A 27,506-nucleotide genomic window follows, 5' to 3' on the forward strand; every position below is an offset into this window, starting at 1 on the left:
GCTAAGGGTGGGGGGGGGGGGGGTAAACCAAATACGATGTGGAGCATCGTCCATTAGCCGTATAGCGGCGAGGCGATTTTTGTTGTTGCTATTTTGAACCCTCGTAAGTGATGTTTTCCTGGCATCTACTAACATGCGGAGCATCGTCCACGAGCCGCGAGGCGATTTTTTGGTGCTATTTTGAACCCCCGTTAGTGATGTTTTCCTGGCATCTACTGAAATCTACTACTACTGTTTAGGTCTGGACACATGATGGCATTTTTCTATGCACATCACATTTTCACTTGGCAGCCCAAGGGGGGTCGGGGGATTTAACCCCCTAAACCGCCTAGATCCGCCCCCTGCAACATCTTTGCCGATCTTCTTCTCAATATTGATTTATTGGTCGAGTTACATTATTTGCTGGTTTTTTAGAACAACCAGATTTCATGGGATTCACACTTTTCACAACGAAAAACTTCTCCATGTTTCAGTCCTTGCGCGATCGTCTCCAGCTCCAGCAGATATTGGGCGTCAGCGTGCACACCGGTACTACCGGCGCAGTATGACGGCCGCATTAGCTGTGCACTGCGAGCTTCCGTTGTTTGTATCGGTTATACTCATAGAGATGGGAGGGAAAGCGTCATCTAAGTTCCATTTCATTGGTTTAAGGTTTGAAAATTGATACTCAATATTGTGTTAAAGTTATATAAGAAAAGATAATATTTTTTTTATAATTCCACGAGGGCGATTTTTTATTTTGCAATCGCCCCCGTGGGAAACCTGACGGGGGCGAATATGGAGCTCACGGGGGCGAATCGTCCATCGCCCCCGTGTATTTTGAACGCTGGATGCATAAGAATGAAAGTACATTCAAAGGTGAAATAATAAATTGAAGAGCGACGATAAATCAATTATTCCTTGACGTTGATTGATTGAATAAAAAATAATGAAACAATATGGTCTGAAGGTCATATATCTTCGAATATTAGATAGTTTCATCCACCATCGTGTTGTTGAACACTTTTTGCAATTTAATATGAATGCGGTGACTTGTCGGTTACGAGCAGAAGGTCATTTCAGGCTTCGATATTCTATAATACTAGAAGCTATCTAGACCGTAATTCAACTGTTTCAACAGATATCTGGATAGAGACACTTCGCCACATCAAGCTACGATAAAGTATATCATCATCTCACATAATTCTACTCGAACACCGCATCGAAATCAGGTAGGACCAATATCCCTTACGTTATGCTTGTTGGACATGATACGTCTTTCTGATTCCGTCAGTTTGTAATTGTATTGACAATGATATCGATTATTTAGGAGCGCTAAAACAAAAATTACCTTATCGCTTACTAAGTAAAAGAATGTGAAGAGAAACAATAAACTGTTAGATAGGTGAATCAATCTGTATTACTGAGGGAAGATGTATGTTTTAATGGGATCTTTAAAAGTGGCAAGACAGGTTAATTATCTTCCGAAGCAGCCGCTATAAAACGTTTTTCGGTCGTTGAGATTCAGAATTTGGGAATAATTAATGTATATTCAGTTGTTGAGCGTAGGTCTGCATTTCTTTAGACATTTGTTCGCTTCTTGCTGCCACGGGCTTTTAGTACAAATTAATCAGGAGCTATGCTTTGGCAATTTTAAGGGGTACGATGGCCCAGTGATCTCGTTAACGGGAGGTCTAAAGGGTGCTAGTGTCTTACGCCTACCTTCATAAATTGGTATTTGAATATAATTATATTGGTATTCAAAATACTGACTGTTTGCAAACTCAAAGTTGCGTATGAGCGATTATTATTATTGCATGTTTGTAGTTAGGTAAAATGTACCAGAAATTGGTTAAACATTACCTAGTGTTGGTTCTTTGTCTTACCCAACAAACATGTATGGTCCTTTTTTGTTCACCGCCTATGTGTAAAATATTAACCAACTGTTTTAAAGATGTCCCTTTTGTAGCCAACATAAAATTCTGTAGAACTTTGCAGGAATTATGAATATGTCATTTATGGTATTGTATTATATTTATTAAACTTCATTGATGTACATCAATATTCTGCTTATAAACATATAAATCACTTTACAATGTAAACAAATCAATATTCTGTTAGAAAACATATATGTCATATAAGTCAATTTACAATGTAATGCAACAAATAAATATTCTGTAAACATATATACCGTATAAATCAATTTACAATGCAGTGTTTATAGCAAAACAGAAGGAAAGTTATATCCAGTAGAAACCCTTTTTTTTTTCTTTTAGTAATAACATGACATAATGCATATAGTAATATAATGTACCAATTTACATCTGAAGATTTAGATATTTAAAACATAAACAACACTTTTTAAAATAAATTATAACTCATGCCATACAAAATAGGTAAATGAGGTACATGGAATGCCTAAAATAAATGACGTAATAGTACTTATTCATAACTGCGACCTACTGCAGAATTAAACCAAGAGCATAAGATTGGACATTTCTACTTTGTTATTACATTGTATCTAAAAGATTACCCCTCATTGCAATTATGTTTTTGGTGAACGAAGGAAAAATATCTATTATAACTTTATTGTCTAATTTCATTATAAATATGAATTTTTCTTGACTATCCAAATTACTAAATTGTTCTTCCAGATTACTATTTTTTTAAATAAAATCTACTCGTAAATCTTTATACTTTTCACATTTCATAATTATATTGAATTCATCTCCTACAAGATTCATATTACAGTTTTCACTCTGAACCTCTGAACTAGAAACATCATTTAAATCAGAATGTGGTGATCTTTCTTTCTTCAGCCACGGAACTAACCACTCTAAAGGCGTTGTTACTATAGTCAAGATAAAGAATGATATAGAAATATGTGAAAGTTTTGTAAATTTTGATGGAAGAGCTGTCGCTGTTAGATTTAGATACAGAAAGAAGATATACTTCGTGCTAAATGTATATGCTCCGACTGTAAAATCACAAAAAGAGTTGTTTTACAAAAAGATGTTCAACTGGATAAAATGTATTAAGCACAAAGACGATTTACTTATATTTGGAGGTGATTGGAACGGTGTACAAGATCCTCAGCTTGATACCCGAGGCTGGTCGCAGGTATACAAACCAATTAAGTGGTTACAAAACATTAAAAATAAACTCAAACTGATTGACGTATGGCGGAAAATGAACCCGCAAGGAAAGCAATTTACATGGCGACAACTATCGTTAGGAATCTATTCTAGACTCGATTATTGGCTTATTTCATCGTCACTATATTGTTACGTTCAAACTACCGATATAAGACCTGCCATCAAATGTGATCATTGTGCTGTATCATTAAGATTGAAAACAGATAGCGTTGAAAGGGGGAAAGGTCTTTGGAAGTTTAATAATTCATTGCTATGTGAAATTGATTTTAAGAACAAAATTAAAAACATCATACAAGCTTTAAAGTCTAGCCATAATCGAATGAATGCAAGAACTAAATGGGATATGTGTAAAATAAAAATACGAGAATTTGCCATGAAGTTTTCTAAACAGAGGCTGAAGGAAAAATCCAATCAGTACAAGAAAATGTATAATGAATATACAGAGGTTTGCAGAAAAGTTGACAGTAACCATACTAGAGAAGATATAGACAGAATGCTAGAAATAAAGAAAAAGATTGAAAAATGGCACACACATTTATGTAAAGGTGCATTTATTAGATCTCGAGAACGATGGATGGAAAAGGGTGAAAAGTCAACCAAGTACTTTCTCAATTTAGAAAAAAGAAATGGGAAAAGAAAGGAATTAGATTGTATTACAAACAAAGGGAAAATAATTACTGGAAACGAAAATATTCTTAGAGAAATAACTAAATATTATAGGGAATTGTACTCCAAGCATACATTTAATGATATCTCTGATATGAAAAAGTATTTAGAAACAACAAACTTAACTACTCTTTCTGAAGAAGAAGCTTTATTATGTGAAGGACCGATCACAGAGAAAGAATGTTTTGATGCGTTAAATTCAATGAGAAATAACAAATCTCCAGGCAGTGATGGTCTGACTGCAGAATTTTACAAGTGTTTCTGGGCTGACTTGAAGTGTATGTTGATCGACAGTTTAAATGAAGGATTTGCAAAACAAGAATTGTCTGAAAGCCAGAAGCAAGCTGTTATAACATTACTGCATAAAAAGGGAGACAAGCGTTTAGTAGATAACTGGAGACCGATCTCATTGTTAAACATTGACTACAAGATCCTTGCAAAAACGCTTTGTAAACGTTTGCATAATGTAATGGAAATTTTAGTCTCTCCCGATCAGACGGGATACTTAAAACAACGTTCTGCTGTGCAGAATATTCGTCTTGTCTTAGACGTGATTGATTACTGTAACTATGCAAATTCTCCTGGTATTTTGATTTTCTTAGATTTCAAAAAGGCTTTTGATAACATTTGTCATGATTTCCTATTTTTGTTATTAGATAGATTTAAGTTCAAAGAAACGTTTAAACATTGGGTCAAAACACTCTACAGTAATGCAATAGGCAGAGTTATTAACAACGGCTGGGTCTCTAAGGATTTCAGAATAGATCAAGGTGTAAGACAAGGTTGTCCGTTATCGGCTCTTCTCTTTATACTGGTTGCCGAAGTTATGGCTGTGAGAATAAAGCAAAATACCAACATAAAAGGTATTAGTATTTCGTTAAAAAATCCACCTGTCGTTGAAGAAAATATCAAAATATCTCAATTAGCAGATGACACGGTAATTTTTGTTAACGCTATAGAAGATGGAAACACTGCCATAAAAGAGGTGAAAACATTTGGGGTCTTAGCAGGGCCAAAACTGAATTTAATGAAAACCAATGTCATGTCAACTTCTTTTCAAGAAGAATGCTTAGATAATTTAGAATGGACTAATGAGCCCATTAAATACTTAGGTGTGTACATAACTCAAGGAAAGAAAGAATCGGAAAGTTTAAATTGGAACTTGAAACTGGAGAAAGTAAATTCGTTGCTGAGAGTTTGGAAAATGAGGAACCTGACATACTATGGGAAAATAACAATCATAAAAACGCTTATTGCTTCCCAATTTGTATATATTGCGACATGTTTACCAATTCCACAAAAGTTTGTTGTCAACCTAAACAGATTAATTTATAGCTTTCTTTGGGGATCAAAAAGGGAAAAAATAAAAAGAGAGGTTGTTACTCGTGCTGCAGAGGGGTGGGGTTTAAACATGGTAGATATACAAACCAAATTCCAATCATTGCAATTATCTTGGTTTTCAAAATATATGAAAGGGGGTAAGTCGCAATGGAGAATACTTTTTAGATATTGGATCAGTTTTATTCAAGACATACCATTAATTTTGAAAGTAAACTGCTCAAGCAAAGACATGTTCTCGCTATGTAAGATAGTTACCAATATTCTATGCTAACTTACTCACATATTGGTGCGAATTAAGATATGTTCATTTCCTGAATGTAAGAGACATATGTAATGAAATTCTGTGGTATAACAGTAACATCAAACATGAACGAAATGTTTTATTTTTTAAAAAATGGAATGTAAATGGAATCTGTAAAGTTAGTGATGTATTTGAAAACGGACAATGGGTGTCATGCAACACTCTCTTCGAACGTTTAGGTACAAGTTCTTTACTAGATAGCTTCAAACTCTCGAAACTAAAAAGGACTTTTCCAAAAGTATGGGTAGAAAAAATAAGAAATAATAATTTTAATCCAATTGCAACAGAAGTTTCTGAAGGAATGTTTGAGATATCGAACTGCGACTTGATTAAATTAAGTCTCATGAAAGCAAAACACTTTTATATTCTTTTGAATGAGTTCAAAAAAGAAAATCCTCCGGTGTCATTGTTTTGGCAGGAAAAAATGCAACTACCAAACAATTTTGAGTGGAGGCATGTTTTAGATTTTAAATTAAAAAAGATCAAAGACAACAGAGTAAGACAATTTAATTTCAAACTGCTTCATAAAGTTTTACCCTTCAAAGACAATCTTTACAAGTGGAAAATTACATCCGATATGCTTTGTACATATTGCAATGAATCAGAATCGTTTATACACATTTTGCTAAGATGTCGCCAAGTCGCAGTCTTTTGGCAAAAAATTCATCATCTGGTAACGAACTTGTTCCAAAAAGATATTGAGTTAGGAGAAAAAATCATACTAATTGGTTTCAACATTGAAGACCCGGAGTTTTTGCTCATGAATGTATTAATTGTTTACGCACAATATGCAATTTATAAGGTGTATATACTTAATCATCTTAGAAGTAAATCCTTCAATAGTCATTCAATTTGGATGACTTTCAAAAGCGATTTTATGTTTTATGTCAATTGGCAATACAGAAACCAAGAACAATTAATAAGTAATATCAAGATGAATCTTTCTTAGTTGAACCTTTAACGCATTTATATTCATGCCTTGATCTTTCCCTTCCACTTTCCTTATGTTTCCCCTATTTTATTATATCAGTTTGTTGATTGTGAATATATATATATATTGTAATTAAACTCTATGTACAATGTTGTTAAAATGATATAAAGTAATAAAGTGCCTCGTATGAGGAAAAGAGAAAAAAAAAAAAATATTACAGTTTTCACAGAATCGTAGATTCGGGAGCGTTTTTTCTGGTCTTTTATATCTTCCCGTTTCATGTCTGTCCTATCTGTGAAATTTAAACATTAGCAGTGTCCTAGTATTTAAATTTTGCAAAAAGAAACCGTTTACCTTCTATACTGTATAGACTTCACTGTCAGACATTATTGAGTGACTGATATCTTTGTATCTTTGGTAATAACATACATAAAATAAGTTGTAACAGGTACATGAGCATTTATCTACATCAATAACCCACTAATTGTATAACCGAAATTAAACTTATTGAATCTTTGTGCAGCACAAAGCGTACGATGTACGACCGTTTTCAAGCCCTTTCGTTTTGAGGGAAGTTCTAAATTAGTATTGTCTTTCAAATGCCGTTGGAATTTGACCTTTTCATTGTTTGGCCTGCAAATGGGACATAGTACTTTAAAGAGAAAGTCAACCATGATATTTTTTAATAGTTTCAATAAAAGCAGAAAAGTGAGACAAACAAAAAATTAAAATTTGAGCAATATCTTATGAAAATAGATAGCAAAATTATACATTTTTAAAGTTGTCATCAGCTAGTAAAACACAAATTTGCAACACTGTTTTCGTTGATCCTTACATACATTAGCCGTTATCAAAAGCAGTCATGAAGTTATTCATCTTATCAATGGTGGTGATGATGGTGGTGCGTGTTCATGCTGATTCAAGCGGAGACTCGTCATCTACGTCTGAACCTGAAAGCGGTAAGATAATTTCAAGCACAGACTTTATTGAGCCATTTGAAGTGTTTTAAGTTGTTTCAGTAATAAAGGTTTAAACCAGCTTGCAAATAGCTACAAGGGGCAGGGCTGAGTTGATTGATAGGATGCGATTTCAACCTGACGTGAGCTTGATATCATGGACCATGATGCTTAATCTGGTATGCATTATTTATTCAGTTGTAGAGGCATGATTTCTGTTTGTTTTTTTAATGAAAAAATTAATAAACGACAGACGAACCTTACTCTAAACCTAGCTTTAAACCTACCTGGTATTGTGTACTAAACATAACAAAGAAAATTAGCTGCCTTATCTAAATTACGTTGGTAGCTATTTTTAAAAACGTGCCTCTACAACAGTACTGATTAAATAAGGCCTACCTAACAGCCCTTTCTAAGGCGATATCTATTATGAAGCTAATATGCCTATACGTCTTGGTTAGTTTAGACCATAGCATATTGAGAGAGAGAGAGAGAGAGAGGGGAGGAAGATGGAGAGAGAGAGAGAGCGAGAGGGGAGGGAGAGAAAGAGAGAGGGGAGGGAGGGAGAGAGAGGGAGAGAGAGAGGGAGAGGGAGATAGAGTTAGACACACGCATACGTACGCGATCAAATGTCAATTCATGGAGCTCCAAATAGTTCCTATCCATAATAATAAAGACTGTAAACTATGTGTGTGGAACTATTTGGAGCTCCTTTGATCGTGTCAGTGTGCGGAACGCTATGGTTAAGGCCCCCCCCCCCCGTATGTATTATACGTTATAGCTGGCAAGGACTGTGTTTACAAACTAACTGTTAAATACCCCCAGTGGGTTACCAAAAAAAAAATACTTTTAAACTTCACCTGCATATAATCACCATGATGACGACAAAACACATTCTAAAAGTCATTAGCCTCTAATTAGAAGCAATTATTTTTGGATATTATATTTTTAGCCACCGCACAGGCGACAACATTCCGGGAGAAACTGCATTATACATTTTCTTTTTAATTCTTCCTCATTGATTCAATTTTCAATGTGTATTTACAATTAGCATTTGAAGAAAAATCCCAATCTGCTTCAAATCGTAGTGATCAATCATATAAATCCGTTTAGTCTCATTTGAGAACGTCCCCTATCGCCAGGGTCCAGCGGCCTAACATGTACGTTAGCCTATGGAATTTTACCAAAAATGTCGTTAAAAAAAAAAAAAAAAAAAAAAAAAAAAAAACGAAAAGCACATCCACCCCGACGTACGTTAGAACTAGCTCTTTCATTTGAACCCTCATGTTCCATTGACTTTTGAAAGCTCACCCACCGTAATTTTATCAAAATAGGTCGCAAGCTCGCCATTGCTTATATAGCACATGTACAACAAGTCGAACTTTGGATTCAATTCATTACGCGATTGAACGGTTATAAATCAAGCACACGAAGGATAAGAAGCATGAATTATCATAGATCAGTTCTGATTTGTTCATTATGTCCATTTCATCCGACCCCCCCCCCCCCCCCCCCGCCGTAATTTGTCCATTTAGTATAGGCAAGTATTTTGCCGAGGTAAGCAAAAACATGAATATTCATCACCACCATGGACTATTCAATTATTAACAGAAGTGTGCAATTGTGCATAACATCGAACTCCCCTACTTTCAGTCAGGTATTTCATTGTATTATGTAGTTTGGTAGGTTTATTTTACTAACTGTTTAATTATCAGATATCAATTATAGTTTAAAGATATGGAAAAGATTCTTGTATTTTATATTTAGCAAAGCAATCTCACATACAAAATCACTATCAAGTGTCGTCTGATCCGCCGATTGCCGTCTGCTATATACGCGAACTAGCCTACGTTTGTGCTGGCGAAAATGAGACAACCGGAGCAATATGCGCAATAATGGAAACCAACTTTCGTACAGGAAAGATGAAGATTTCATCATTCAAAGTCTCAAACGTTTCAAAACCTGTATAAGAAAGAATTATTTTTAAGGTTGTTTTTAAAATTGAAACCCAGACTTGAATGACCAGTATAGTTATACATTATTACAATCGGAAACAAATAATTAGCGTATTTAACCTATTGATGTTAGAGTTTTGTACTGAATTATGTATGTTCGAATCTCTGAATGTTTATCCTGAACCTTGTAGTCTGTAGTGTAACGTTTAAACAACATTTATAAAAATTACCGAACCAGCCGAAGATGTCAATCGAGTAACACATTAAAGAATACAGTTGTTTATTATTTAGGAAATATTACATATATCAGAATTTTGCTCAAAGATACATATCATGTTATTCGACGATTTACATTCGACCAACAGGGTATTGATGATTACCTTTATATCATCATGTTATTATATTTAGTTGAATCGGGAGATTTGGACACCGCTACCCTCGAGGAAGAGAGTTGCCAGACTGTAACGGGTAATCCTAATTGCGCTCCAGCGAAAAGGGTAAGATTTACCATGAATTACTTAATATAATGTATTCCTCGCATTTTGAATTACTTTAAGCTCAACATTATTATGTGTAACCATTTCTTAAGCTACGGGTAGGGTTGGACGTGCCCCACTCATCTCACTGAGTAGTCAGAATGTAGACAAATCCAAAAAAGGCCAGAAAGATGAGAAAATGAGAAGAGGAAAGGACGAGAAAAGAAAAGGCATGGACTATCTTCCGCACCATACCCATATCAGTAGGCTTGTAAAGCTACCACACAAAACAAAAAACGATATAATAAAAAAAAATGATGACGTCTAACGAGAAAAAAATAAAGGTACAATATTATTGTTTTCATAATAATGTATTATCATAATGTGTAACGATCGGTAGCGCTCAACGTCATATCACGAATATTATAGTCCTTCCTGAGGCTGAGCCTTATTAAGAATCTTTAGCTGACCAGTTGGTAGCTCTCCTAGGACCTTTCCCTTGTTCATGCACTCTGTATCATTATTATTGCTATATTTCAAGCGCAGACCCTCATGTTTTCGTGCAACAGTTAATACTCTGCTGATTAACTATATGTCGTTTTCATGTGTGTTATTTTTACACTTTTATTACAAGGCATCGGCGGAGTAACTGGTAACGTCTAGTGGTACTTGTGAAACAACACATCGTCGTCGTAAAATCAACGTCACTCTCATTTCATCCATGACAACGGAAGCTCATCAATACTGTGACAGCCACCAACCTCCCTACCCCCCCCCCCCACCCTCTCAAAAAATGAAATGGAACCTCTTATTACCCATCATGTGAAAGATGTGTTTTGACTAATACTAATAAATAATAAATAATAGTGAACATTTATAATGCGCCATGTCTGTCAAAAATGACACTTCTGGCGCAGTTGTATGGAAAATGTATTGTGGGCATACGACCATCAAGTAATTCAAGAAAGAAAGTAAAATACACATAAGTTAAAGTTTAACATACTTCAGGACATAATTTGCAATAATAGAATAATACAATACAAAGCATATTACAGTAATAGAAGTTATATGAGGGTAGTACAATGCAAGACATTATTTTAAAAAAATTGCCGGGAAAACTGCCTACTAATAGATATATTTGGTAAATTATCATATCGATCCGGACTGGATAAATTAATTAATTATTAATTAATCAATTAACCCTAAAAAGGCCGGGCTATTTGAGTTCTTACTACGGCCGCGGGGGGGGGGGGGGGTGGGGCATTATGCCCCCCCCCTTAAGATCTCGGCCGCAAAGCGGCCGATCGCCGCGAAAATTTGAACACATGTCAAGTGAAGTGTATAGAATAATATGATAATTTTAATTTTTTTTTTAATTAACTCATTTGCATATTTATGGTAATTTATGCAAATAAAGTCATAAAAATCACATTTTTACCCATAAATCATATATTATTCATATTTAAGCATTCTTTTTCACTACATATATTCATTAGACCATTCTGAATAATAATACGCCAAATTTTTTTGGAAGAGTCAGCTTATTCCTTATGTTATCCCTTGTTTTGATAATATGTATTTCATTGTTTTTTAACTTATGTATTTCATTGTTTTTTTTTCATTTTTTTTTCATTTCATTCTTACTACAATTCAACTATTTTGACTCCAAAAACAACCACCTAAACTTTAAACAAGACCCAATAACCCATGTTTGATCTGTTTTTAGGAAAAATGACTTTTCCATATGTTTTGTACACAAATCACGAAAATGAGCGATTTTCGGGCTGACATGCAAAGACAAAAGGTCACGTGACCTTGTAACCGTAGGTTCGATTTTCAAAAAAACTATTTAAAAAGTTGCGCAAGACTCGAAATAACAAAATCAGCGAGCGGCGGGGCGCCACCCATATGCATTCCCGAGCAATCGGAAAAATTGTGGAGTGGGGGGGGGGGGCCATAATGGCCCCCGGCCTTATTAGGGTTAATACTATTATTAATTAATGTTATTAATTTATACTAATATATAAATGATATAAATGATATACAACCCTCTCTGTGTACTAATTATTATTCCAGTTAGATAGTGATATCAATTTTGATTACATAATTGCGGTGATAAATAAAGTGTGTTTACACAAGTAATATAATTATGTGCTTTGTACTCTTCATTTATGTTTTATGCTACAGACACTGTTATAGTAAAACGTAAAGTCCACAGTCACCCCCCCTCCCCTTCCAGAAAAAGCCCCACCCCCTCTGAAAAAAATCAGCTCTAAAGGAGTAAAAATTATCCTATATTTCAACTAAAAAGAAAACAAATAATGAACATGAATTGAATCAAAACAAAAATTAATATTCCATTTAAATAAAAGAAACAGTTATTAAATTTCCCAAACATGCCGTATGCCCCTATAATTATCAACGGTGGATTTGGTAATAGCGATACGTGTCTATTGTGGAAATATTGTGAGAGGTGGGAAATCGTGTGTGTTTGTATTATATGAGTGAGAAGAAATGAGCCCCCCCCCAAAAAAAAAAAAAAAAAAAAAATAAAATAAATAAATAAAAATAAATAAGTAAAATAAATAGATAAATAATAAAAAATTAAATAAAAAATTAAAATTAAAAAAAAAAAAAAAAAATCGAACCTGGATTATTTCTAATTCGATTCCTCCTGTGATCTACAAATGTTGCTAAAATGACATGATTTTCAAGGATTTTTCCCTAATATTTGTTATAAATTATAATTGTATACGAGATTGTTGGAAAAACTACAACTTCCAAAATTTACAGTCGGGCAAAAATATGCTCATTAGAAGCCTTCATGTCAGGGCCTTAAGGTGGGTCCCTGGATGCTCACCTGGCCGTAATTAAAAATAAATAAAAAACCCTGGTCTTCCAGGGGCTCTGTCCCTGGACCCCACCAATGACCTTAAGATGGGCCCCTGGATGTTCATCTGAGCGTTATCAAAAGACTAAAACCTAGAGTTACATGTGGCTCAGCCCCCTGGACCACACGCCAATTAGTGACATACCAGTGTCACAAATAAGGTATCAAAATATGCTTATCTCATTGACCGTAATCAAATGCCTAAAACCCTTGAGACCGCGGGAGCTCCGCCCCCCTTGACCCAACCACGGTCAATAAGACGGCCCCTGAATTTTCATCTGATCATAATTAAATTCCTAAAACTCCTGGGCTTCAAAAAGCTAAGCCCCCCTGGATTCCAAGACAGGAAAAGGGGCGCTGATCAGATAATAGGGGCATTTATTGGAGGTGAAAGGGGGCTTTCATGAGATGGGGGAAGTGGCTCTTATTAAAAAGCAAAAGAGGCACATGTTAAAATAAACGGGGCACTTATCAAAGATGAAAAGGGGAAATTATGAAAAGGGGAAGGGGCACTTATCAAAGTAAAACGAGTATCTCTCATTATTGAATAGGGTCATTTACAAGAGATGAAAAGGGGCATTTATAAAAAGAGAAAGGGGTTCTTTTTTAAATGGGGGCATTTATAATAATGAAAAGAGGCACTTAGTAAACAAAAAGGAAAGGGGGTACATGTAAAAATAAAGGGTAAAAAGGGGTAGTTATGGAAAGGGGGAAGGGACACTTTTTACAAAGGAAAATGAGAACTTGTCAAAGCAAAAGCGGAACCTCTTAGATTTGATTAGGGCAATTATCAGAGGTGGAGGGGGCGCTTGTCAAAAGTGAAGAGCCGCCTACTCTTTCATTATGTTCGGTTCATCTTGATACAATTATTAAATCATTTAGACCACGTGACCCATTAAATGTTTTATGTTTCATGTTGTATTAGACCTAGGAAAGGTGGCACAGATCGGGATCAAAATTCTGTAAGTTAAATTTGGTTTAAATCTTTGTCCAACATCTATAAACAATACCTTTGATTTCTTATCATGGATTAAGATGATGAAGATTGTGCAGTAGAAAATTAAAAATAACAGATATATTTCATCAAAAGCAGCATATTAGAAGTAATTTTAAAAGCGTTAATTTGTATATATATATATATATATATATAAACTGATATAATCAAGTTGTTAAGGTATCGATGAGTGGTAGCCATTAAGAGAACACAAGTCATAATCAATTTTGTTAAGAGCTTCAATTGGAAAATAGGACCGTCGGTAATTACCTATATATTGTATAGAATCAATACTGGATTACTCTGTAGCGCCCTTACCTAATAGTTTATTAATTATAATAATACAATGCGTATCAAAGTAAAAGTCTACACCACTTTAATAGCTCCTAATTAAACGTTCATAATCAATATGACTTTAAAATCTATTTCATGATGAAGAATAACTTAGTCTCTGTTCAATGATATCATATTCATAATATTTTCGATAAGCCTGCTGCTCATTCATCCGTGGCAGCCCAATTATGAATATGGCATCATTAGACAGGGTTTTAGTTACCCAAAATCATGATACATGATTCAAGGTCACAAAGGTTATACTCTCTTTGATTAGAAGCTACCATAGTTGTATACACTTTTTTTGAAACGCACTGTACACATATTTCATATGGAATCAAAACGTGTACATCTAAGTCATCTTCGGCATAGATGGATGATGATATGAAATATACATGACCGCTTTTGCCAGGCACTGTCGAACATTAGAAGAGTCACGTGATGGAGTGACGTGTGCAATACGCATATTTTTTTGTTATACCAGACCAACGGAATATGGTTTGCATCGAGGGTTTGATGTGTACTAACCATATCGAGTTGTGGTGAAGCACTGGTCTGTACAGACGATACGCCAAAGGGAAGGATTGTGAGAGCATTCAAGGTTAGGTGATATTTTATCACGGATTCGACCTATAAGACGGTTTTGCATTGACTTGGCGTTCTCCAAAGAGGTAAGAAATATAGTGATATCGATAATAATAATATGCATTCATATAGTGCCGTCTATCTAGAAATTCTATTCCGAGGCGCAATATGTCATTATTACCCCGGTTTCAGCATAGCTGCCATTACAGCGCTCTAGCATGTCAAGAAATTAATTCCTGCCAGGTACCCATCACCTGGGTCAAGTTTGTGACACATGTAGATTAATACCTTGTCAAAGGAAATTAGTGCCGTCTCGGGCATCGAACCACGAGTAGTAGTAAATTTCTGACCGGTAGATTTCCATTTACAGGACGATTTTGGAGTGTTAAGCTCACTGAGAATTGGCAGATCTGACTGCCATTAGATTGTTGAGAGAAAGTCGAGATTGCATTAATAGGAATTTATGCAAACATAATCATTCTGGTTGAGATTCTTATCAATGCTAATCCAAATAATCACATTATACGTGGATTTTAATCCTACTGGCCGAAGTAATGGCCAAGTCTGCTTCAAATTGGAGGTGGTCGCACGACAGTCTTCAGTGTATACGACCTGAAGTGAGAGTACCACAAAGACGGTTTAAGTATTTCGATATTTCGATTTGATGCATCATGTAGTAACTTAGAGTGTGTGCTTGTTATTTTACCTGACTGCTAAGAGAGCATAAATGCTTGCTAGTACACAACCAGATGACCGACTGCTTAAGGTCCTCTCCGAGGGACCTGATAATGAGGATTAGTGCCTTACCAAAGGTTTCGAACCCGGGTCGCCGGAATACGAGACCACTGCTCTACCAACTGAGCTATCGCGCCTCCTCAACCATAATCTCGAGATCATCAATATTTCATATGCCTGAAAAATCACATTAAATGCCACTGCAATTTTAGTCAAAATTTGATCGCAGTCAGATCATCAAAATTAATGTCTGATAGGCTTTACCGTTGGAACATGTAAAATGATTTGTGTGACAATAGGCATGTGTGTCTTTTCTTCATTTGTGTACATTTGGCTTGTTGGCATGGAGCGTTACGGTTTATTGATTTTTGCAATACAAACGCACACACGAACGTGCAGCCTTTTGAATATTATACATTTATCTGTGGAATTGACGTATTGCGTACAGTATTTGACTCATTTCAATAATTTTTCAGGGCATCAAATTAACACGTGCATACTCCCGATTTCTAGAGCAAAGTAACATAATCATTATACTACTTGACAAATACGTGGAGATGACTTTCTATCCAAGGGTAATATGGCGCATGGCTGGAATGCTCCTCAGGGAGTGAATAATGTACATATAATGTGCGGGAAAGTATCATGAAAATAATAATAACGATTATATTACTATTTTTATCAGCCTCATTAGCATATTAATCTTGATTTCTCTTTGCCTATTTTACACGGACCAGGTGCCAATGTAGGCCAAGAGCATTAGGTCAAAATAGGCTTAAACCTGGACATTTTTGGTAACAAGCTGATTTTTTCAGGATAGCTCCAGGAACATGTTTAGAATAACATACTAAAAGTCCTCGTATATCCTCCTTGAGCGTTTTCCGTAATCCAAGATGGCGTCCAAAATGGCCGCCATTTCCTGAATTTCTTATAGCTTTGCAACTAGATCACCCAAATACAAAATTTAAATGTCTAAATATATGTTTTTTAGCATAAGGAATTCATTAAAATACATGTTGATAAATCTTGAAACACACAAGTAGCTAAAAAGCACTTTAGCCCATCCCGAAATCCAAAATGGCGCCCAAAATTGCCGCCATTTCTTGTATTTCTTATAACTGTGCAACTAGATAACCCAAATACCAAATTTAAATGTCTACCGGTAAATATATGTTTTCAGCATACAGAACTCAACCAAATACTTATCAATACATTTTTTAACACACAAGTAGCAGTAAAACTGAGCCCTTTCCAAAATCCAAAATGGCACCTCAAATGGCCACCATTTCCAATTTGATCTCATTGTATTAAGTAGATACGTTATGAATACAATCAAATGTCTATACTAGAAAAGCACCATTGTAATACATATCAGTACAAATAAACCTTTCATTAAATGATTAAATACTTCTTATACATAAAGTATACACACCCACCCACACACACATGCACATATATGGCTGCTTCCATCAGACTGACAGTGTGCAACCGTGAAGAGTACTCAACGTGAGATGGAACTGAAAATGGAGACACATTTTGTACCAATTTATGTCGCAAAGGCAAAAGTCACAAGGTTTCAAACAGGAAATGCACCTCAATAGCACATGCCATGTCATCTCTGCTAGTAGACCTGGGGGGTGTTTCACAAAGATCCTAAGTTGAACTTATCTATTTATTGGACTTAAACATTATGAAAAGCCGTTAGCATCTCAAAAAATATTTTGTAAAAGTTATTTTAAAAGGAATAAAATGTTGATTCAAATCATTCATATTTTCTATTATCAAAGAGATTTCATGTTCTTGATGTGGAAGTTATAAAAATTCTAAAATACTTGAATTTTCGATTTTGAATATATTTTATTTTAAGGCTACAAATGGCTCTTCATAATTTTTAAGTCACACTTAGAGTTAAGTTCGACTAAGGATCTTTGTGAAACACCCTCCAGGTCATTTCTGTCGCCAATATTGTTGGAATAGCTGCGTATATACACCGGAAGTGTGGCTCACGTGAACAGATAGACATCTTGAGCTGAGCAACATGAGCTTTGTCCTTTATGGTGGTTTCATGAAAGTGCCCATGCAGAGTGACCAGTACGAGAATTGAAACTCTGCCCTTCATAAATTTAGACCCCTGCAATCCGAGTACCATCTACACGGCACTATACTTTGCACAGTCACAATGTGAAAAATATAACTGAAGAATATGTGCAGTAACATTTGACCAGCCCTCGTACATCAAGGCAGCAGAGATTGTAGCTTCTTCTCAAGACCTAGGAAATGTAATCGTCCGTTTTGGTGGATTTCACCTCCTCATGTCATATCTCGGCAGCATATAGTCCATGTCATGGGCGGAAGTATGCTTGCAGAGCCATGGGAGACAGTGTACACCAAAGGGTCTGTCATACAAATGCAATCTGGTCATGCATTTTCCCCTTCTCTTCGTGCTCACATTCTTACTTCAGCTGCCCTCATTGGCGTGTTGATGGGTAAACCTGGCGTCTTAGACAGCATAGATAAGGACTACTTTACGAATCTGTATGGTGCACTCCTCAACCAGGACAAGAAGGTGACTGCTGTACCTGAGAAAAGTGTGTCAAACAGTTAAAGTCAGATCATTTCACAACTCATTGACCAGGCAGCAGGACATAGTAGGACAGAAAAAACTTAGGTTGCAGTATATCCGACATTTACGTGTCTCTTCTGCAATGTTTGATTCCAGCTGAATGGACAGGGGACTGGAAGCTCCATCTCAGCTGTGTGAGGGAAATGATACAACATTTCCATGCTGCAGGACATCTTCCCTAGTTCAAATCTGCCAGGTTGTTTTTACCACAGATGGAAGCTCTAGAGCAAACCATGCCAGGAAATGAATATACACAACTCGCAGAAAAGGGATACATTCTGGGGTGGAACTTCTCTGATCAGACCATTGAAAAGTTCCTGATGCGGCAGCTGAAAACATCTAGAGAAATGACTCGTGGACGTGGAATCACAGGCAGTACATTGGTTAAGTGGGTTCATGCACTTCCTCACTGTGTTCCTACCTTTGATGAACCGAAACAGTTCACCGGAGTACACACTGGTACATCAGAGCAGCATAAAGACATACAGCAAAGTACCAGGTCAAGAGACAATAAAGAAAGATGTATCTTTGTTGGATGGCTGCAGGCACATCACCATTTGCTGGATACGAAACTAATTGCCAGGTCTCTTTGTCAACTGGCATCGTCGCTGGCTCATCTCTTAATTGTGATTAACCTGTACAAATCGGCCTAGCAGCGGCAACCGAAACGAATGCATGGTAGGAAGTTTACAGATATATCAAGCTACGTACATCGTAAGGACAAGGTGAAGACCATTGGTGCCAAGAGTAAGAGAGTGAAAATCAGGGGACAAAGCACATAAGTCAACCCAACGCTACTGTTCAACAGAATCACAATCCTGAATAACAACACTGAGATGGAATCGTTCTTTGCTTATGAACTTATTCCCAGGCACTTTCCCTTTCAAAGGTGGGGTGATGCGGAAGCCAACAAAGAGTTCTCTGGGTCTCCTGTTAAATTCGTTCTCCAAGCAATCCAACCTGCCAGAAATGGTCTCTTTGTTTAAGATGGTGGTCGCCTACTGCACCCTTAAGCATTATGGAGCTCATTTGACGGTGGTGTTCGATGGATATGGAAGTGCAACTTCGACAAAGGTAGCTGAGCAGAGACGAATAGCCCAAAGATGTACCTCTTTATTTGATGATAATATATTATATGCCAACAAGCACAAGCCAAAACAGCTTTCCTTGCAAACAGCAACAATAAGATGAGACTTATACAAACTCTACGTGACAAAATACGTATCAAGCAGGCAGAAGCGGATGCCACTACCCTGATTGTCTCTATAGCACAAGCAGTAGCAGTGTCAGAACAGGTGCCCGTTGTTGCCGTTGGTAAGGACACAGCCTTACTGGTCATGCTAGTTGCTCCGGCAACCACTTCCACAGTTATGCACATGCTATGCCGCAGTAATCCTGTCACGGTCTTCAACATTCATGAAATTCAGCATGCCATAGGGGACACTAGAAATTGTCTGATGTTTCTTTATGCTGTGACAGGGTGTGATACGTTCTCTGCAATCTACCGTCAGGGGCAGTCGTAAAACCTTGAGAAACCACAAGAGTCCACAAGAAACTTGACTATGACTTGCTTGATACATTCGCAGTGGAAGCACCCATGACGAGGTAAAAAAAAAGAGCCGGGGAAAGCCTTTATGGGGCCATCAGTTTTGAATATCTTGATGACTACCGTCACACTGTATACAATTAAACGGGCAATTGGTCGCAGTTCTCTGAGTTCATCCTTTCAGTTAGAAAGTCTACCTCCAACTAGTGCTGCAGCAAAGCAACATCCATACCGCACCTATCTTACAGTCATTTATGTATAAAAAGCTTTAGCGACCTTGGTACTAATGTGTCTACATTTTTAGTTCCATTTAATGTTGAGTACTCTTCACGGTTGCACACTGTCAGTCTGATATCGTTGAGGATAATGGAAGCAGCCATATGTGTATGTGGGTGTGTGTGTGTGTGTACTTTATGCATAAGAAGTATTTTTAATTAAAAGATTGTTGTACTGATATGTATTTCAATGGTGCTTTTCCAGTCTAGACATTTGATTATATTCATAACGTATCTACTTTAGTACAATGAGATAAAATTGGAAATGGTGGCCATTTGGGGTGCCATTTTGGATTTTGGAAAGGGCTCAAGTGGTTTTACTGCTACTTGTGTGTTAAAAAATTTGTTAATAAGTATTTGGTTGAGTTCCTTATGCTGAAAAACATATATTTAGACATTTAAATTTGGTATTTGGGTTATCTAGTTGCAAAATTATAAGAAAAACAGGAAATGGCGGCAATTTTGGGCGCCATTTTGGATTTCGAAAAGGGCTAAAGTGGTTTATAGCTACTTGTGTGTTTCAGAATTTATCAACATGTATTTTATTGAGTTCCTTATGCTAAAAAACATATATTTAGACATTTAAATTTTGTATTTGGGTTATCTAGTTGCAAAGCTATAAGAAATTCAGGACATGGCGGCCATTTTAGACGCCATCTTGGATTACGGAAAACGCTCAAAGAGGATTTATGAGGACTTTTAGTATGTTAATCTAGACATATTCTTGGACCTATCCTGAAAAAATCAGCTTGTTACCAAAAATGTCCATGTTAAAACTAATGCTATTGGCCTAATGGCTTTTATTGCAGTTTTGTTTGTGAATTCAATATGTATCAGCTATTAGCTGTGGCTCTGAATTGTTATCAATTAATTCAATGCAATAATCAGCAATGACAGTAGTAGGTCTAGTAGCTGTGATTTCATTATGATCCTTATTACCATCATTTTCTTTTGCAATACGTGATGTGCCCAGGATCTATTGTTATACTACATCCCAAACATCTACCAAATCTCTCAATCTACTGCTGAAATATTATCAAGAGAAAAGAAGAAACATAATAGAAGATTATTTTCAAAATAAAGTAAAATATAAAGAAGAATAAAGTAGACACTTTAATCATGACAATATACAATATGTCAAAAATGAATGTCTTTCATATTACCCTTATTTGCATCTTGCCCATGTTTTGCTTGTTTTTGTTTTGGTACGGGAGGAAAAACATAAACACAAAATTAACCTGTTTATATGATCGCATTACGTCTTATTCATTCTGTTTTTTATTGTTTTCTGACTGTTTTTAAGACAATATTATTTTTTTCGTTAATGGTTTTGTCTAGCTTTATATCTTGATAAAGGAAACACCATTTTGCGACGATTGTTGCTCATTTTTACCAGAAATCGTTCGCCATTGCAGCTCTGTTGTACAATCATTATCATAAAGTAACGATTTACTCTTTTAAGACTAATACAATTTCGGTTGATTTCAATCTGCGAGGGATCCAACAGAAATAAAGAGAGAGAGAGAGAGAGAGAGTGGGAGAGGGAAAGAGAGAGAGAGTGATAGAAAAAGAGAGAGAGAAAGAGAAAGAGAGGAAGAGAAAGAGAGAGAAAGAAATAAAGAGAGAAAGACAGAAAGAGAGAAAGAGAAAGAGAGAGAAAGAAATAAAGAGAGAAAGAGAGAAAGAGAAAGAAAGAAAACAAAAGAGAGAGAGAGAGAGAGAGAGAGAGAGAAAGAGAGAGAGAGAGAGGGGAGAGTGAGAGAGAAAGAAAGTGAGAAAGGATATTGCTTCACTTAAAGATACTATGTCCCTTTTGCAGCCAACCTCAAATTCTGTAGAACTTTGCAGGAATTATGAATATGTCATGCATGTCCTATCTGTGAAATTTAAACGTTAGCAGTGTCCTATTATTCAAATTATGCAAGGAAACCCGTTTACTTGCTAGACTTCACTGTTAGACACTATTGAGTGAGTGAGTGACTTTTTTCTTCTCTGGTAATAACATACATCAAATGAGCTGTAAAGGGTACATGAGCATTTGTCTGCATCAATAACCCACTTCTTTTGATGGCCAAAATTAAACTGATTGAATCTTTGCGCAGCATAAAACGTATGACCATTCGGTACAATGGTCTGAAAATCAAGACTATTACTTATTGGCTCTATAGCTCCTAAGTCGATTTGACAACTATTAGTCGTTATTTTCCCACTTGAAGACTTTTTCAAGCCCCACTTTCTTTAGAGAAGTTCTAAATTAGTATTATGTTTCAAATGTCGTTGGAATTTAACCTTTTCATTTTTTTTGGCCTGCAAATGGGACATAGTACCTTTAATGGCTGCTGGGACAGCAGCACCACTGCGCCTAGAAACAATGTATTAGGCGCGTTATAAATGTGATTTGTTATTATTATTAAAGAAAAAGAGAGAGAAAGAGAGAAATAGAAAGAGAGAGAGAGAGAGAAGGGTGCACATTCCCACGATTTTGATTTGTGGTCTTATTTGATTAACACCTCTCCTAATGATAATAATAGTGGGTTCTTGTATAGCGCTTGTGCCTGTCAGACTTGACCCTCCTGGTGCCCCACACTTATTACCCCGGCTTAAAAGCATGGCTGACATTATGGCGCTCTAGCATTTCAAGGAATTGATTCCTGTCAGTTACCCATTTACCTCACCTGGGTCGAGAATGGCAAATGTAGATTAATGTCATGCCAAAGGACATTAGTGCCGATTTTTTTTTTTGCATTCTCGCAAACAATGCCTTCTGTTCATCCAAGCGTGGACACATACCACACAAAATGCTATCAAACGATTCGGGATATAACACTCTTTCAAAATATGTATGATAACCTTTCGTTCATAGCTGAATCAAAAAATAAATGACAATATTCTGAGTGTATACTTATTTTTTTTTACTTACACGGTATGTTATAATGAAAGATTCCAGAAGATTATGTTTACTAGTGTCACTGATCATCACTCTAGATATGACGTCACATTCACACTTATCACCAACAGTCTTGAGTCTATGTGTATCTGTATGACCTCTCATCCCAATTTCGATTGCTTCAAAAAAGACGAAATAATCTGTATCTTTCTAGTCTCCTTCAACTTGTCATACCGTTCCAACTTTGTTTACATGTTTTATGTGCGTCTTGCATATTTCTTCCAAATTGAACAGTGAGTTCCGTTATTAGTTTCCTTTAAATTGGAATAACAGGAGAGTAGAATAAAATAGAATCTTCGACATCGGATTTTATTCTTGCATGATGACTTTGAAGAATCCCGAAAATTTACTTTAAATCCAATCTTTTGAAAATATCGGCACTGAAAGTCTCTAATGTTGAATTGAAATAAACCTGTTTTCACTGGATATTTTAAATTCGTTTTCGTAAGATGGGAAATTCTTATCAATGATTATTGCAATTCATTTAGGTGGGTTATCAATAAATACAAAATAAAAACGTAAATGGTGAAAATGTTCTTTAAAAATTCTATGATGAAATTACATCTCAAATAAAACATGTCACGTCACTAGAAGGTAAATATCCTCCAATACCTTAGGTACATTTCCATATCTTTTTGTTCCCTGATTTCTGTAATATACAAAAGTAATGTTCCTGTCCGTTCTTTGGAAAAAATGACTCATTTACACGATCTGGAAAATTTTCACATTATCGCGTTTATTTTATTTCCAAGGTTGTCTGGATATTTTGACGACAACATATCAAATTTGCCCAATAGTTTGGTGCGTCACAATGCTTTGATAAATCATAACTATTAATAGTCGTCTGGTGCTTACGTGTAAAAGTGCAGACGTGTGCAGTATACGAAGAATAAACATGGGGAGGATCAAGCAAACAAATGATAAAACGTTGGCACGAATGTTTCCTTTTATTCTGTTCAATATTTTTTGCTTTTAATATGTTTATGATGAAAAGCAGAATGTTTAAGACTTCAGTTATAGTTTCAAAGTGCGTGATTCTTGCATGGGAATTTCGTTGAAATTGGCACGAATGTTTCCTTGTATTCTGTTCAATATTTTTTGCTTTTTATATGTTTATGATGAAAAGCAGAATGTTTAAGACTTCAGTTATAGTTTCAAAGTGCGTGAGTATTACATGGGAATTTCATGCCAGTCACATGCACTGTTTTATAATAACTCGATATACCGAGCATTCTTTTTCCCCCTTTGTTCGACCTTTATATATTTATTTTCAGTTTTGAGAGTGTCTGCAGCATTTCTTTTCTACTATTCTATTGCTGCGAACTTACCATTAAAATAGGTATATTTTAATAGAAATCAACTTTTCATTAGATACAGAGTACATACACAAGAAATACAAATACAGAAAGAAAGAGTACATCTTAATAAGAAGCTTAATATTAAGCTTAATATATGAAACTTGATATGAAGCTTACATTATTACAAACAGAGAGGAATATTACAAACAAATAGTCAAGATGTGTTTTCAGACACAGCTGTGAGAGCCGTATGGCAATTATTTAGTACAGTGGGTAATGAGCTCAATGTTTTAGGGGCAATAACTGAAACGCCCTATCACTCATATATTTGTTTTATATACCTCATCCTTTTTATTGATCCATGATTAGTTCTAGCTGTATGTCTAGATCTAGCTCTAAAAAACAGGAAACGAGATCAAGAGGAATTCACTCACCAGAATAAGAAAAATCCAACATCAAGTCAAAATTAAAGGCAAGAGTATTGAATTCCTACGCGCTGCGCGTAACCGTGCGCGCGATTGCGGTAGCCTAGCAACTCAAAAAATTGGTGTGCGTAACTTATACCCTTTTCACATCTATTTTTCTTAACCCCGGACTATCCTTAACCCCATACTATCCTTAACCCCATACTATTTTTTTTGCTGTTCACATCTATTTTCTTAACCCCGGACTATGTGCTTAGCCGGGGTTAAGAAATTTCACGCGATTCACACTACGTTCGCCTTAGCCCCGGACTATTCGATAGCTCATGAATATTAATGCTTTTGCTACCGCGCATGCGTAACGTGAACTGCATGCATGCGTAACGTGAACTGCATGCATAGCGCGCGATAAATGCAAATTCACGACCACACGACCACGCTGTCTGTGATTGGCTGTTGCTTAGCCCCGCTTCTCCTTAGCCCGGTTCGGATTCACACTACGCAGCTTAGCACCACAATTGCCCGGCTAACCCCGCAATTGCCCGGCTAACCCTGCTATTTTGCAGGGCCAGATAGTCCCGTACTATTTGTGGGGTTAGTCCACTTTGGCAAAACGTAATGTGAACAGAAAGCCGGCTAAAATTACCCCGGGTAATTGGTGGGGCTAAGGAAGGAATTGGTGGGGCTAAGAGCCCCCTTAGCCCCACCTATTTCCCGGGGTTAAGCAATATTTGGTAGATGTGAAAAGGGTATAAGTCGCGGGAGGGGTTAGGGGTCCTATCCCGGGGTTTGATAGTAGCTATCAAACCCTCTGACGTAATAATACTTGATAGATCGAAATGCTCTTTGACATGTGATATTGTTTTGTTTTCGCCTCGGGAATGATAGAAGGGCCGGTGTGAACACCACCTTGGGAGTGATAGTTCCCACCATCATCCTCATGAGCAGTCAATATTTGTATACTGGTTCGAGGGACGGTAAGTGTTTTACTACTTGCTCATAGTGTATTTCAAATTGATGTGTTTGAATGGAGTAGATCATCTAGGTATGCTGGGGCCTGATTATTGAGACTCTTGTAAATGGGAGTTTGGGCCTTATATATGATACGAATATTAAAGGTAATACAAAGTTTTGGTATGGGGTCATGAATTCGGTTCAAATGAACATATTGGGAGCATATGCGATCCTACAATATTCAGTGATCGTTGTCGCGGTTGGAATTGAGTCTAAAGTTATATAATTATACATAATAAACTCCTTTTGTTGTATAGCTCCCTCTCAAGGTTAAGATATTAATTAAGCTATACAACAATTTTTCTTGACTAAAATCGACCGATTACCTATTACCGTTTGAAAATTATATAGCACAACTACAAATTCTGAGATTTTCATGGTCGCAGCTACCATTGTACGGCCGTAGGAGCTATTTGAAATTCATCAAAATTTACCGGGAGCACCGGTAAATTTTTATATTCAATTTTTCTCGAAAGCAGAAGTGTTTTGGAGGCTAAATTTTCTAGTGCTTATAATACATCCACAGGGGCATCCAAATATATCAAAATTGTAAAGAATCACTATCCACCCAATTTTCAAAATTTCCAAAAACTTTGTATTACCTTTAACTCGAAACCAGTGGAGATCAGGGATGAAAGGTTTATTTTTGAGGAGTTGAAGGGAGTTCAGATCTTTAAGCGAAATACCATGGAGTGAGTAGTGAATTACAATAGGCTAGACGAGACAAGTGGCGGATCCAGGGGGCGGGGGTCCGGCCCCCCCCCCTGGAAAACAAAATGTGTATTTTTACATTTTGTAACGTTAATTTTACCTTTTTTTGGAGATGCCCCCCGCTCCCCACCCCCCTGGCCCTCAAGTGGGGGGGGGGGGGGTGCAATTTTTCAAATTTTCGAGGACCAAACAAAATAAATTAGTGCTCACTTCCCCCCCCCCCCCCCCTATTCCCGACTCTAATGAAGTCATCATCCCCTTTTTTCCCCTCACCCGAAGATACCAGGGGGAGGGGGTATATGTTGATGGGTCTACGGGTTTACTGTGTGTAAACTTGCACACACATCAACGGTATTTCCATTCTGGTGTCAGCATATAATGGCCTTTTGCATATGGAAACTGAATAACTTTGTCTCAGATTCTGAAAAAAAAAATCCTAGATTTAGCTCATGCTGCAAATATAATTATAAACCTTTAGGTCAGTCAAGAAGCCCATGACTTTTACAAGCCGATCTCCTGTCTGATTATCAAGAGATTTATGATTGGAAATCGAAACCTTTTTCGTTTTCCTAACGGTTTTCATAACACTACAGTCTATTGGGGAAAACGAGTATGGAACCGGCCACTCAAAGATTTTTTACATTTTTGAGGCACGTCTTGATCGTTTTGAAGCACCAGGATCAAAGTGCCATATTTGCACGAGTTTACTTTTTCTTGACTGAAACAACATTAAACCTGCTTTCGTTTAAACGGATGCCAAAGGTGATTGATCACCGTGTGCATGCTATTTACACAAACTTGAATTGAAATGGTACCTTCATGTTTTTTTTTCTTTTTCTTTTTGTCTCTCTGCGCGTTTTGTGTCCAACAGTGATTCGATGGTAAACTTGATTTGTATAGATCTGTGTGTGTGTGTGTGAGGGGGGGGGGGTCGTTGATAGTTATTTAACAATATTACCTAGGACCAATGATACAGGAAATGAACATTATGGCAGGCATTTTGAGGGAACCCTGACTAGGTTACATGAGAAAAATTGAAATGGCTCAATATCCCATTTCAAATATTAAATATTCAAATCCCGTTGAGCCTAAACTAATACTAATACTAATAATAGTGGCTACTTTGTATAGCGTACAGGTGTTGTGCTTTCACCACAAAATGCATAGGCAAGATGAAGATAACTTAAAGAGAATGATGAGTTCTGGGAATAGGTGAAAAACAATTTGTGAGCGTTATCATTGTATTATGCAAGTGTGAAAGAACATCAGATAAAACATCTTCCCTGAAAAGCATGGCTCTTCAAATGCCTTAATATTCTAAATATGGCATGTAACATCATACGAATCGGGACGATTTTTTTTGCCACGTGCTC

Source organism: Strongylocentrotus purpuratus, unplaced genomic scaffold (genome assembly GCF_000002235.5).
Source record: "Strongylocentrotus purpuratus isolate Spur 01 unplaced genomic scaffold, Spur_5.0 spur5_scaffold_17, whole genome shotgun sequence".
Taxonomy (NCBI): Eukaryota; Metazoa; Echinodermata; class Echinoidea; order Camarodonta; family Strongylocentrotidae; genus Strongylocentrotus; species Strongylocentrotus purpuratus.